The sequence below is a fragment of the Polyodon spathula genome, chromosome 1 (genome assembly GCF_017654505.1).
Source record: "Polyodon spathula isolate WHYD16114869_AA chromosome 1, ASM1765450v1, whole genome shotgun sequence".
Classification (NCBI taxonomy): Eukaryota; Metazoa; Chordata; class Actinopteri; order Acipenseriformes; family Polyodontidae; genus Polyodon; species Polyodon spathula.
Window position 1 is genome coordinate 75,695,224 of NC_054534.1, and position 12,150 is coordinate 75,707,373.

Sequence of the window (12,150 nt, forward strand, 5' to 3'; positions counted from 1 at the left end):
CAGGAAACAGGTACGGTCTGAAACTGCGAGGCGGTGCAGTATATTTAACAACGAAAAATAACACAAACAAAACACAGACTTTTAAACACAAAAAACAAACGGCACATGGGCCAAAGTAAAACAGAATAAAACACAAGTAATCTTTAAACAGAACAAGTGCCTTACAAAGTCTCATAGTTTGCAGCAATTGTTTGTGTTTCTCATACTCATGTTATTGTTTTACATTCATCCTCTTAGCTCTCTTCCCAGACAAAGGATCTCTCTTGACTTTTATAATTTGGGGCTGGAGCCCAATTAATCAATTATTAACAATTACAAAATTAAGGTTCCAGCCACATTCTCACATGTATTTTGGCATTTAACCCCCTCCCAGCCGATCCAAAACACACAAATGCAAAATCATATTAATAATAAAAGGAACAAACACATATATACATAAAAACTGTAATAGACCATAACAGCACAGAAATAATATATAAATTAATAAGGGGTGGGCACCCTGTCACAGTATGATAAACTACCTTCTTGAGCAGGATTCCCTTGAAAAGAGACTGGGATTTACCTGGTTAAATAAAGGTCAAATAAATAAATCAGACTTTGGTAATAGTTGTGGACCGTAACAGGCTCAGTTCCAGGTTTTTATAAAACTCCCCGCCCCCTGCCAAAACCACTCTGATAGATTTTGATAGATGAGCATAATCATTTGCAAGCGCACATTGGTGTGATTTTCCATGCTAGGCAAACCTCCCTCTAGAGTTGCTTAACAGGTTATTATATTTCTGCTTCTATTCCCTCTGCAGCACTGTCTGTATATAACACTTACGCTTCCCTTATTACCTGTAATATTTATGACTGATGAATATGGAATAAATAGTGCACATACAATGACAATGACACCCATAATCCACGTGATCTGTTATTTTGCAAATGTTCAGCAGGTTATGATGGATTTCATTTATTTATTTATTTTTTTCTGGTCACTTTTTAAAATCTCCTTCAGTAAATTGGATGTGAAACCAAATGAAGCAATTTACATTATTCAGCACTTCACTCGTAACCGTGCACACTCATAAGAACATTAGAACATAAGAAAGTTTACAAACGAGAGGAGGCCATTCGGCCCATCTTGCTCGTTTGGTTGTTAGTAGCTTTTTGATCCTAGAATCTCATCAAGCAGCTTCTTGAAGGATCCCAGGGTGTCAGCTTCAACAACATTACTGGGGAGTTGATTCCAGACCCTCACAATTCTCTGTGTAAAAAAGTGCTGCTGAATGCCCCTTTGTCTAATCTCCATTTGTGACCCCTGGTCCTTGTTTCTTTTTTCAGGCTGAAAAAGTCCCTTGGGTCGACACTGTCAATACCTTTTAGAATTTTGAATGCTTGAATTAGGTCGCCACGTAGTCTTCTTTGTTCAAGACTGAACAGATTCAATTCTTTTAGCCTGTCTGCATATGACATGCCTTTTAAGCCCGGAATAATTCTGGTCGCTCTTCTTTGCACTCTTTCTAGAGCAGCAATATCTTTTTTATAGCGAGGTGACCAGAACTGCACACAATATTTAAGGGATACTCAGTACACCAGTGCTTCAGCAGGGGGCGGTAGGGTGCGAGTTGCTCCTCCAATTAAAACCAGGGATCAGACTACTTCATCTGCCATTGCTAGTACTGCGGTTAATAGCAGATAGGAGTTTATAACATAGGCTTGCCTCCCCTGAGGAAGAAACTCTCCTGGCTCCGCCAATTAAAACCTGTGTGCAGATCACGTCATCTGCCATTGCTAGTCCTGTGGTTTATAGCAGATAGGAGGTTATAAAGGAGGCATGTCTTCTCTGAGGAGAAATACCTCTCTGGACTTCTCTCAGCGGCCAGAATTGCTGTTAATATAGGAATGTTGACTAGGGTTTGAGTTAAAATTATATATTTTTCTTAAATTTTAGATAATCATTTTATTTGGTTTCATTGAGCATTATTATATTATAATGCTACACAACAACAATGCTGCACATCATTTTGAGATGTCGAGGAGGCACTGCCTCCCTTGCCTTCTCTAACGAGCCTCCACTGATACATGTATGACACATTTACTTAATTTGTGAAAACAATCAGAATTCTACATTTTTGGTAAAAATATACATTTTCATACCCTATACTGGCTGTATTGATGAAATATTATATGATAAGAAAAATAAATAAATATTACAACTCGTGAGAAACAACTAAGGTTAATTTAAGGACGAGTATCTTTATGAGATTATTAAAAAGGTTAGAGTTGGAATGAACAGTTTTGATGAACGAGGGTTACAAACTATGGCTCTTCCTGAAAAAGAGGACAGGATGTCAAAAAAACCCTGGGGCATTATCTTTTTATCTAAAAAAAACAAAAAAAAAACATCATCAATAATATACAAATGACTTCAAAATAAGGACTTGAGTGTTTGTTCCAACATCCTGCCCTGATTTTCAGGAAGACAGGGGAAACAAAGTGACCAGTGAATCCTACAAGACTGACAGATGGTATGTAGTATCAGTGATGTACAGCAACAGACCTAAATCGGGCCTAGAAAGATTGTCTAGCTGCTACATTCCAGAAAGGCTGCCAGGCGCTCTTGGATTTTCTGCCTTCTCTCTCTTCTGCCCTTGGTTGTATTTTACTGCATCCTGTTTCAAATCTGTGTAGTGAACTGCAGCATTTCTTTGATTTTTAAGGTTTTTTTCTATTATTGAAGCTTGGCAAGGCAAGGCTTAAATTACACCCACAAACAGGATAAATTTAGTTTGCTATTTAAAATGTGGGCATGTCTGTGCACTTATGAAGAGATAAATTACTTTTGGTTGATGCATTAAAACAGTAGGTGTTAAATTATGGCAGCCATTAGTCAAACGTGACAGTGATTGTTTATGCAGTCCAGTCCAAAGCATGCACAATACTATGAGGTACACATAACTGTAAAACAGCTGCATTTGTTATCCCCTCCATAAGGGCTGGAGAGGCGTACACAATAAACTGATAGTTGAACAAATGTATTTTTAATCCCAGTCACAATTTTTGTCCTGGGACATTAATTAACTGGTACCAGATAATAGACAAAGAGAAGGAGACATGATACCTTTTATTGGACTAACTAAAAATGATTAACCACAAGCTTTCAAGACCTCAAAGGTCTCTTCTTTAGGTGAAAGTAGACTGAAGAAGAGACCTTTGAGGTCTTGAAAGCCTAGGATTAATTATTGTTTAGTTAGTCCAATAAAAGGTATCACATAGTTATCTTTGTTTGTCATTTCATTTTGAAATTATTACAATAATTAAATATCACTTGGAGCACGGTCAAGACGTATATTAAGAAGTGGAAGGTGTATGACATCACCAAAACCCTGCCTAGATCAGGCCGTCCCTCAAAACTAGATGACCGAGCAAGAAGGAGACTGATCAGAGAGGCTACCAAGAGGCCAATAGCAACTTCGCAAGAGCTACAGACTTTTGTGGCCAAGACTGGTCAAAATGTGCATGTGACAACAACATCTCAAGCACTCCACAAATCTGGCCTGTATTTTACTCAAGAAAGCCTACCTTGAATCCCGTTTCAAGTATGCAAAAAAAAAAAACCCTCAGGAGATTCTATAGCCATGTGGCGAAAAGTTCTGTGGTCTGACGAAACTAAAATGGAACTTTTGCTTTTCACTAAATGCAAAGCTTTATGTTTGACGCAAACCCAACACAGCACATCACCCAAAGAACACCATCCCTACTGTGAAGCATGGTGGTGGCAGCATCATGTTATGGGTTTGTTTCTCATTGGCAGGGACTGGGGCACTTGTCAGAATAGAAGGGAAAATGAATGGAGCAAAGTACAGAGAAGTCCTTGAGGAAAACCTGCTGCCCTCTGCAAGAAAGCTGAAACTGGGACAGAAGTTCATCTTTCAGCATGACAATGACCCAAAGCACACAGCCAAAGCTACAATGGAGTGGCTAAGGAACAAAAAAGAAAATGTCCTTGAGTGGCCCAGTCAGAGCCCCAACCTAAATCCAATAGAACGTTTGTGGCATTACTTGAAGATTGCTGTCCATCAGTGCTCCCCAAGGAACTTGACAGAGCTTGAACAGTTTTGTAGAAGAATGGTCAAATATTGCCAAATCTAGGTATGCTAAGTTGGTAGAGACCTATCCCAACAGACTCACAGCTGTATTTGCTGCCAAAGGTGCTTCCACCAAGTATTAACTCAGGGGGGTGGAAACTTATCCAATTATGATCTTTCAGTTTTGTATTTTTAATATATAGTCTTTTGTGTGTGTGTGTGTGTGTGTGTATCTATCTATCTATCTATCTATCTATCTATCTATCTATCTATCTATATATATATATATATATATATATATATATATATATATATATACACACAAAATGCAAATTAATAAATAGCTGATACATACTTTAACATAAAATAATACCCAATATAACTTTAATCTTTACATATTTTCAGTATTGCTGTTACTGCTCACTACAAAATGCTATTGGCCTTGTGAGATACTCACAACCCCGCATAACACAGTGACAGTGCGGGTAGCTTCACAGGCATCTGAAAACTGCAAACTTGGTGTGAATCTGAGCATGTGTCAGATTGTAAATTGACTGGAAAATGTGGGAGGAAAATCACTGAATCGGATTAATTCAAACAAAGCCTTCCAGGCCAGGGAGTTATACTGCCACTGAATAGGATGCACTACTGTACAACAGGATGCCATGGTAAATTACATTTACAGAAGCACCCATAAAATCACTGTTTTACAGTGTTTTACTTTTTGTCTGACGTGTGACATGCCAGGGCTGTTTGTGCCTTTAAAAAAGCAACAGAAGATATAGTGAGCTGTCACCAATACTTTGGGAAATGTGAAGCATCCCTGCTTCTTGCCTGCTGGCTCCAGAGTTTCTATTTCACATGTGTGAGGAATATTAACCCATGATCTCCACTGAAGTGTGCAGGAAGCACTAAGCAGTAAGAGATTCTGACAGGGAAAAAAAAAAAGAAAAAGTTCTGGTTTCTATAGGAAATAGTTTTTTTTTTTTAGTTTTTTTTTTTAGTAGACACCTTTATCCAAGGCAACTTACAAGTGTCACAGGGCAGTACAGGGTTACAATTCAAGCTTAATATATAATACAGTATAATTTACAGTAAGTTTTACAAGATGTCACTATACACATAGGAAAACTGAATACAAGGCTAATTGAACTACTTACCTCTGGAGTTGGCAATGTGTAAAAAATGTACTTTGTGGCAGGAATGAGTGTGGAGCTGTGTGTTGAAACAAAGCAAATTCCTCTGAACTTGGTACACTGTAATACTTTATTACACTAAAATGAAATAGGTCAGGTATATACCATACCAAGGTATATGTTTTTTTTTTCTTTGTTTTTTTTTTTTACCTATATGGATATATCTTTTTTTTAAGTTATTATTTTATTGTCCTGAGGAGTTCAAAGTATGGTTGACAGATCCACGGGTGCAAATGAAATGCAAAATCCAATATCTCTTAACTTACATTTTGAAAAGGAAAACCCTTGCAATGAGTGTTTCTTGGAAATTTCAAATATATTGGCACATGAGAAAAAAGAGAAAATATAACAGATAAATAAAATAAATAATACAAGTAATATTTCCATTCTTGATTTTGATCAGTCTCATTCATGTTGTCATTATTTTAAAATGAATCCAATTAGATATGTTGCCATTCTATATGCATTTATATATGTAATGTTTTCACAATAACACAACAATGTTAACAGTGATGTGCTGGTGTAGTTCTATAGTTGTACTGGTTTAGTTAGTTCCATACTGGCTTGGTTTTGACTGACACTGCTCTGCGTTGTTTTGTGGTTAATGATGGATACTAATTCAATGTTGTCTTTGATACAGTCTGAGCTTTCTTGGACAGGTCATCACTGTAAGTGAGAATTTGTTCACAACTATTCATTATTTATTTATGTATTTTTACCTGGTTAAATAAAGAAATTCACTCACTGGTCGATTTACTACTACAGTGCACACTGTACTGTACATAATAAACAGCTCCCCTTAGTGGCATAGTCACAGAAAAAATCCAACTTTTTATGGAGCTAATAACGTTAATCAGTATCTTGTAATGCATGTTTTACTTATCAGTACTAACTATTCTGCAGTAGAAGGGGGTCGCTGTAATGTGAAGTTTGAGAACCGCTGCTATAGTGTCTGGTTTAAAAAGCTCTCCTATTACAGGACATGTTTTTTTCAGGTGAGACTCGAGTTCATTAAGCCAGGGGTTCCCAAACTTTTTTTTACCTGAGGCCCACCTGTTCAGATGCATTAGGCACTGTGGCCCACTATTAGCACTCCCTGGGAAAATGGCAAATTAAAAACATTTTACATGTTTAAACCTGTAACATTATAAATAAACCTAATCTAAACTAGCCTTTATTCATTTGAATTAATATTGTGGAAGATGGAAATCACATAGAATATGCACTGAGTGAAAATTTTAAAAAATGAAACACTTATTACTAATTTTAGTAAATTAAATTAATTGCAAAAACTAAACATGTTTTTTTTTTTTTTAATCAAACCTTTAAATTATTAGGCACATTTGTAAAAGTTAACATTTTTGAAATGCAGTTATTTTTCTTGGTCATCAAACAAGAAAATGCGTATCGCTTATTCATAAATACCTGAACAGGAATCACTTTTGAGTAAAACCAGTACAACTTGCACATGAATATAACTATTAAATCCTAATTTCTGAACACTGTGTAACTACAACGTCCAGCCGTTACCTCTCTCACTGAACTCTCATGCACAAAAAAAGACGAACTCGCACAATACAGAAGGAAACGAGAGCCTTGCATAAGTTACTTTTTCGTCACTACTCTGTAACCAAATACAATTGCAAAATCACATTAAGTTGGCTTGCAACATACCCCCTTCCAAAATCAATCAATCAATAAATAAATCCATCTGCAGCGAAATTTGAATAAATCAAAAAAAGTTTTTTTTTTTTTTTTTAATTATAATTATTTTCCAATAAAACATATTATAGCGTTATTTTAAGACGACTATGAACGAGCCAGTAATCAATAAAATAACAGTATATCCAAACATTTTAATAAATCAATCACTGGCATATAACACGATTTATCAGTTTGATTAATAACTTGTAGTTAATATTGAAACATACATCAAGTACTCAATATTAAATGTTAATAGCTAATTAGTGACAAAAACGTATTCATCACATGCATCAATTGCATTTTTAAATGAATATCATTCAAATACAAAAGTTAGCATGAAAACGTTTCTACCATCACCTGATAAGTGAGCCCACTGTACAAATGCATTCAAACTCCTGTAGCTGCTTTTTTTGTTCTTTATACTTTTCAAAACATATTCTTTGGTAGCAGATTCGACATCACTGTTTACATCTGACAACAGTGACATGACCTTAACACGGCCCTATTGTCCGAGCTCTCGCGTTACATCCGGTCTACAGGTAGGCAATCTGTCCAAGAGTATATAGCTGCAGAATGAAGTTTGGGAACCCCTGTTTTAAGTAATGCATGTCTGCCTAAAACATTTTGAAAAGAACATTTGGAAATACAACTATTTGGAGAAACTTCAAGGGATTGACTCCACCCCCAGCCCCCAGTAAATCGAGCCCTGATAGTTGCTTCTTTTGCTGAAGGAAAACATGCTTTTTATCATTGTGTAGTGTTTCGTCTATTAAACTAATAGCTGTGATCAAATAAAATAGCTAACACATGTATGCAACAGATAACCTCAGTCTTAACTATAAATACTTCATTGTCTCTGTTCTTTTCTTAAACTTTCATAAAATATACTTCTTCTATAATACATTTAACACAGAAATAAAAATAAGGGGTCACCAAATTAAAGATATGTATCCTGCCTTTAAAGCAGCTTATTTCAATGTTTTTTTAAAGAAGAAAGGTACAGGTAAGTGTAATTGTAAGAAATTAAATTGGCACCAGGAGACCTGAAACTATTGTATTCCATTTCTAAAAACAACATCAAATGTATGCTTAAAGAAATAAAAGAAAATGTTATGAAACCTTGGTGTACTTCTTGACAGCAGTCTCTCCTTTGACGCCCACATCTCCTCCATGGTCAAATCTTCCTTTTACCATCTTCTAAACGTCTCCAAAGTCCGTCCCCACCTTTACATTGATACTTTGTCATGCATTTGTCTCCTCTCGACTTGACTACTACAACCCTCTGTATGGTGGTCTCCTGGCACGCACCATAAACTGACTGCAGCTAGTCCAGAATACCACTACTAGGTCACCCCCTATCTTTCCCAACTGCACTGGCTACCTGCAAAGTTCAGGATTATTTTCAAAACTCCTGCTCACCTACAATGCCCTTCATCACACAGGTCCCGAGTACCTCAACCTGTTGACCCGCTATGTCCCTACTCGCAGTAGGAGGTCCTCCGACTCTGGCCTGCTTGTTATCCCCAAGCATAAGTGCACCACACTTGGACAACGCTCATTTAATTTCATGGCTCCGACTCTTTAAAACTCTCTCCCAGCTTTGGTGCGTGATGCCGCCACCGTCGCTTGCTTTAAATCAACTCTCAAGACCCATCTGTCCTCTTTTGCTTTCCATGCTCTTTAAGCCTAATATCTGTAATTTGCTGTTGTACTGCTGCTCCTATTTCATTTATTATGCACTTTCCACTGTATTTAATGTATTATTATGCATTCTTTTACTATATGTCATGTATTATGCATTTCTCTGTATTTAAATTATTATCAATTTTCTTGTTGTTACTGCATCTTGTACAGTGCTTTGTGATGGTGGTCCACTATGAAAGGCGCTATATAAAATAAAGATTGATTGATGGATGATTTATTGTAAAATATGCAAATAAATGTGAAAATAAATAATTTTGCATTATTCATTAATATACGTTTCTTGGAGGGTACCTGTGGTGAACTGAACTAAAGTAAATATAGACTTATTTTAATAGAAAATATGTTTCCAAATACTTGTCATATTTTACATCCCCTCCTATTGTTGTAATGCTAATGGTCTATTTTGTTGCACAGTGTCCAACACAAGCTTCAGTGTACTGCGCTGTAATCATCCCACGGTGACATGTCAGTGTTGATATCTACAATAGTATGGACATCCTCATCATCACCCTTCGAGTCAGTCATCACCCCTCCTCGAGTCAATCCTCACCCCTCCTCGAGTCAATCCTCATCCCTCCTTGAGTCAATCCTCACCCCTCCTCGAGTCAATCCTGATCCCTCCTCGAGTCAATCCTCACCCCTCCTCGAGTCAATCCTCACCCTCCTTGAGTCAATCCTCACCCCTCCTCGAGTCAATCCTCACCCCTCCTCGAGTCAATCCTCACCCCTCCTCGAGTCAATCCTCACCCCTCCTCGAGTCAATCCTCACCCCTCCTCGAGTCAATCCTCACCCCTCCTCGAGTCAATCCTCACCCCTCCTCGAGTCAATCCTCACCCCTCCTCGAGTCAATCCTCACCCCTCCTCGAGTCAATCCTCACCCCTCCTCGAGTCAATCCTCACCCCTCCTCGAGTCAATCCTCACCCCTCCTTGAGTCAATCCTCACCCCTCCTCGAGTCAATCCTCACCCCTCCTCGAGTCAATCCTCACCCCTCCTCGAGTCAATCCTCACCCCTCCTCGAGTCAATCCTCACCCCTCCTCGAGTCAATCCTCACCCCTCCTCGAGTCAATCCTCACCCCTCCTCGAGTCAATCCTCACCCCTCCTCGAGTCAATCCTCATCCCTCCTTGAGTCAATCCTCACCCTCCTCGAGTCAATCCTCACCCCTCCTCGAGTCAATCCTCACCCCTCCTCGAGTCAATCCTCACCCCTCCTCGAGTCAATCCTCACCCCTCCTCGAGTCAATCCTCATCCCTCCTTGAGTCAATCCTCACCCCTCCTCGAGTCAATCCTCACCCCTCCTCGAGTCAATCCTCACCCCTCCTCGAGTCAATCCTCACCCCTCCTTGAGTCAATCCTCACCCCTCCTCGAGTCAATCCTCACCCCTCCTCGAGTCAATCCTCACCCCTCCTCGACTCAATCCTCACCCCTCATCAAGTCACTTGTCAGATATCAGTCCTCCTAGAGATATATTTTTCATTACGTATTGGTATAGAACCTCTGACAGACACATCTGTGACATTAGTCAGTGTTATATACATAACCAACCTGTTGGCTGTTCAATTCTTATAACTGCTGCGACTACATTTTCAACCGCCATTTTTAATGACCGGGTCCATTCTTGCTTTGTGGTCACGTTCACGGGTTCTTGGTCAAAGGCTGCTTAACCCGGTTTTATTGTGGTCAAAATGAGAAAATGCACTCCAGCTGTACACATTGGTTAACAAGTAGTCATTTGTCAAATGAACCCATCCACCATTCATTAATTACACTATGTAACACAATTTTTGTTCCTGGGTAGTAAGTGTTATTTCCTAATTGCTTATGCCTCAAAAGTATAGAAAATGGCTATTATTGCCAACAAACTTTGCTTTTGTGACCAGGACAGTGATATTTTGAAATGTACCTATTTCCAATGAGAAAACAATATTTTCGTTCACATAAAGTCACAAAAAAACAACATATGAATCCAAATTAACATGTATTTATACTAAAGTAATAGAAAAATGACTACAAAACATTTAGAAGTGAGTAGTTTTTCGAGATTTACGATTGTACTGTAAATCACTTTCATGAATCAGCCTCCAAATGTAGTCTCCCATCATGTTCTAGTTATACTGTCCTTGGTAGCAGCGTTCAAAGTCCAGTATATCCTGGTGGAAGCACTCGCCTTGCTCCTCTGAGTACGCTCCCATGTTCTCCTTGAATTTATCAAGATGAGCATCAAGGATATGGACTTTGAGGGACATCCTACAGCCCATTGTGCCGTAGTTCTTCACCAGAGTCTCAGCCAGCTCCACATAGTTTTGGGCCTTGTGATTGCCCAGGAAGCCCCGAACCACTGCGACAAAGCTGTTCCAAGCCGTTTTCTCCTTACTAGTGAGCTTCTTGGGGAATCTGTGGTCTGACGAAGACACCGGCTTTGACCTTTGCCTCAGACAGCTTAGGGAAGAAGTCTTGAAGGTACTTGAAGGTTGCCGACTCCTTATCTAGAGCTCTGACAAATTGTTTCATAAGGCCCAATTTGATGTGCAGTGGTGGCATCAGCACCTTCCGGGGGTCCACCAGTGGCTCCCACTTGACGTTGTTCCTCCCCACAGAGAACTCGGTCCGCTGTGGCCAGTCCCGCCTGTGGTAGTGTGCCTTGGTGTCTCTGCTGTCCCAAAGGCAAAGATAGCAGGGAAACTTGGTAAAACCGCCTTGGAGACCCATCAGGAATGCCACCATTGCAGCCTCTTGATGCCATCTCAGAAAAATGCAGATATGTATCCACTTAGGCAGCTGGAACTAAACTGAACTGGTGGGCTTAAGGCCTCTGTATTTATACTACTATTTATATTACTGGAAAGTTCTAGAAAGTTCTAGAAGTTACTCCAAGTTTACTCAGCACTGAATCTATCTGGAATGTTCTGGAAAATAAGTACATTTCAAAATATCACTGTCCTGGTCACAAAAGCAAAGTTTGTGGGGAATAATAGCCATTTTCTATACTTTTGAGGCATAAGCAATTAGAAAATAACACTTACTACCCAGGAACCAAAAAAAAATAATAATAATAATTGTTACACGGTGTTATTCAATGTAATTTCTTGTGACAAAATAAGAAACAGAGACATCTACTGGTCAGAATTTAATATTACAGGTAATAAAACTCATCATTTTTCAACTTTAATAGTGTTTCATATAATGACTGTGAACATGAAAAACCATGTTTGTTCCAGCACTGTAATAAATATATGTTACAAGGATAGAATCAGTGTTCCAGGACAGTATTTATAAATCAACCAATACTTTATTTATATAGCGCTTTCCATCAAAAAGTATATTCACGTGTCTAAAAATGAAAGAAAAACAGTTTAGAAAAGTTAATATAAAAAACAGAAGAAAATCAAAATATAATACATTTGTATAGAGATTTAAAGCTAATATCTGTGGTCAAATTGACCATTTATTTTTTTAGAGATTTTGTTGC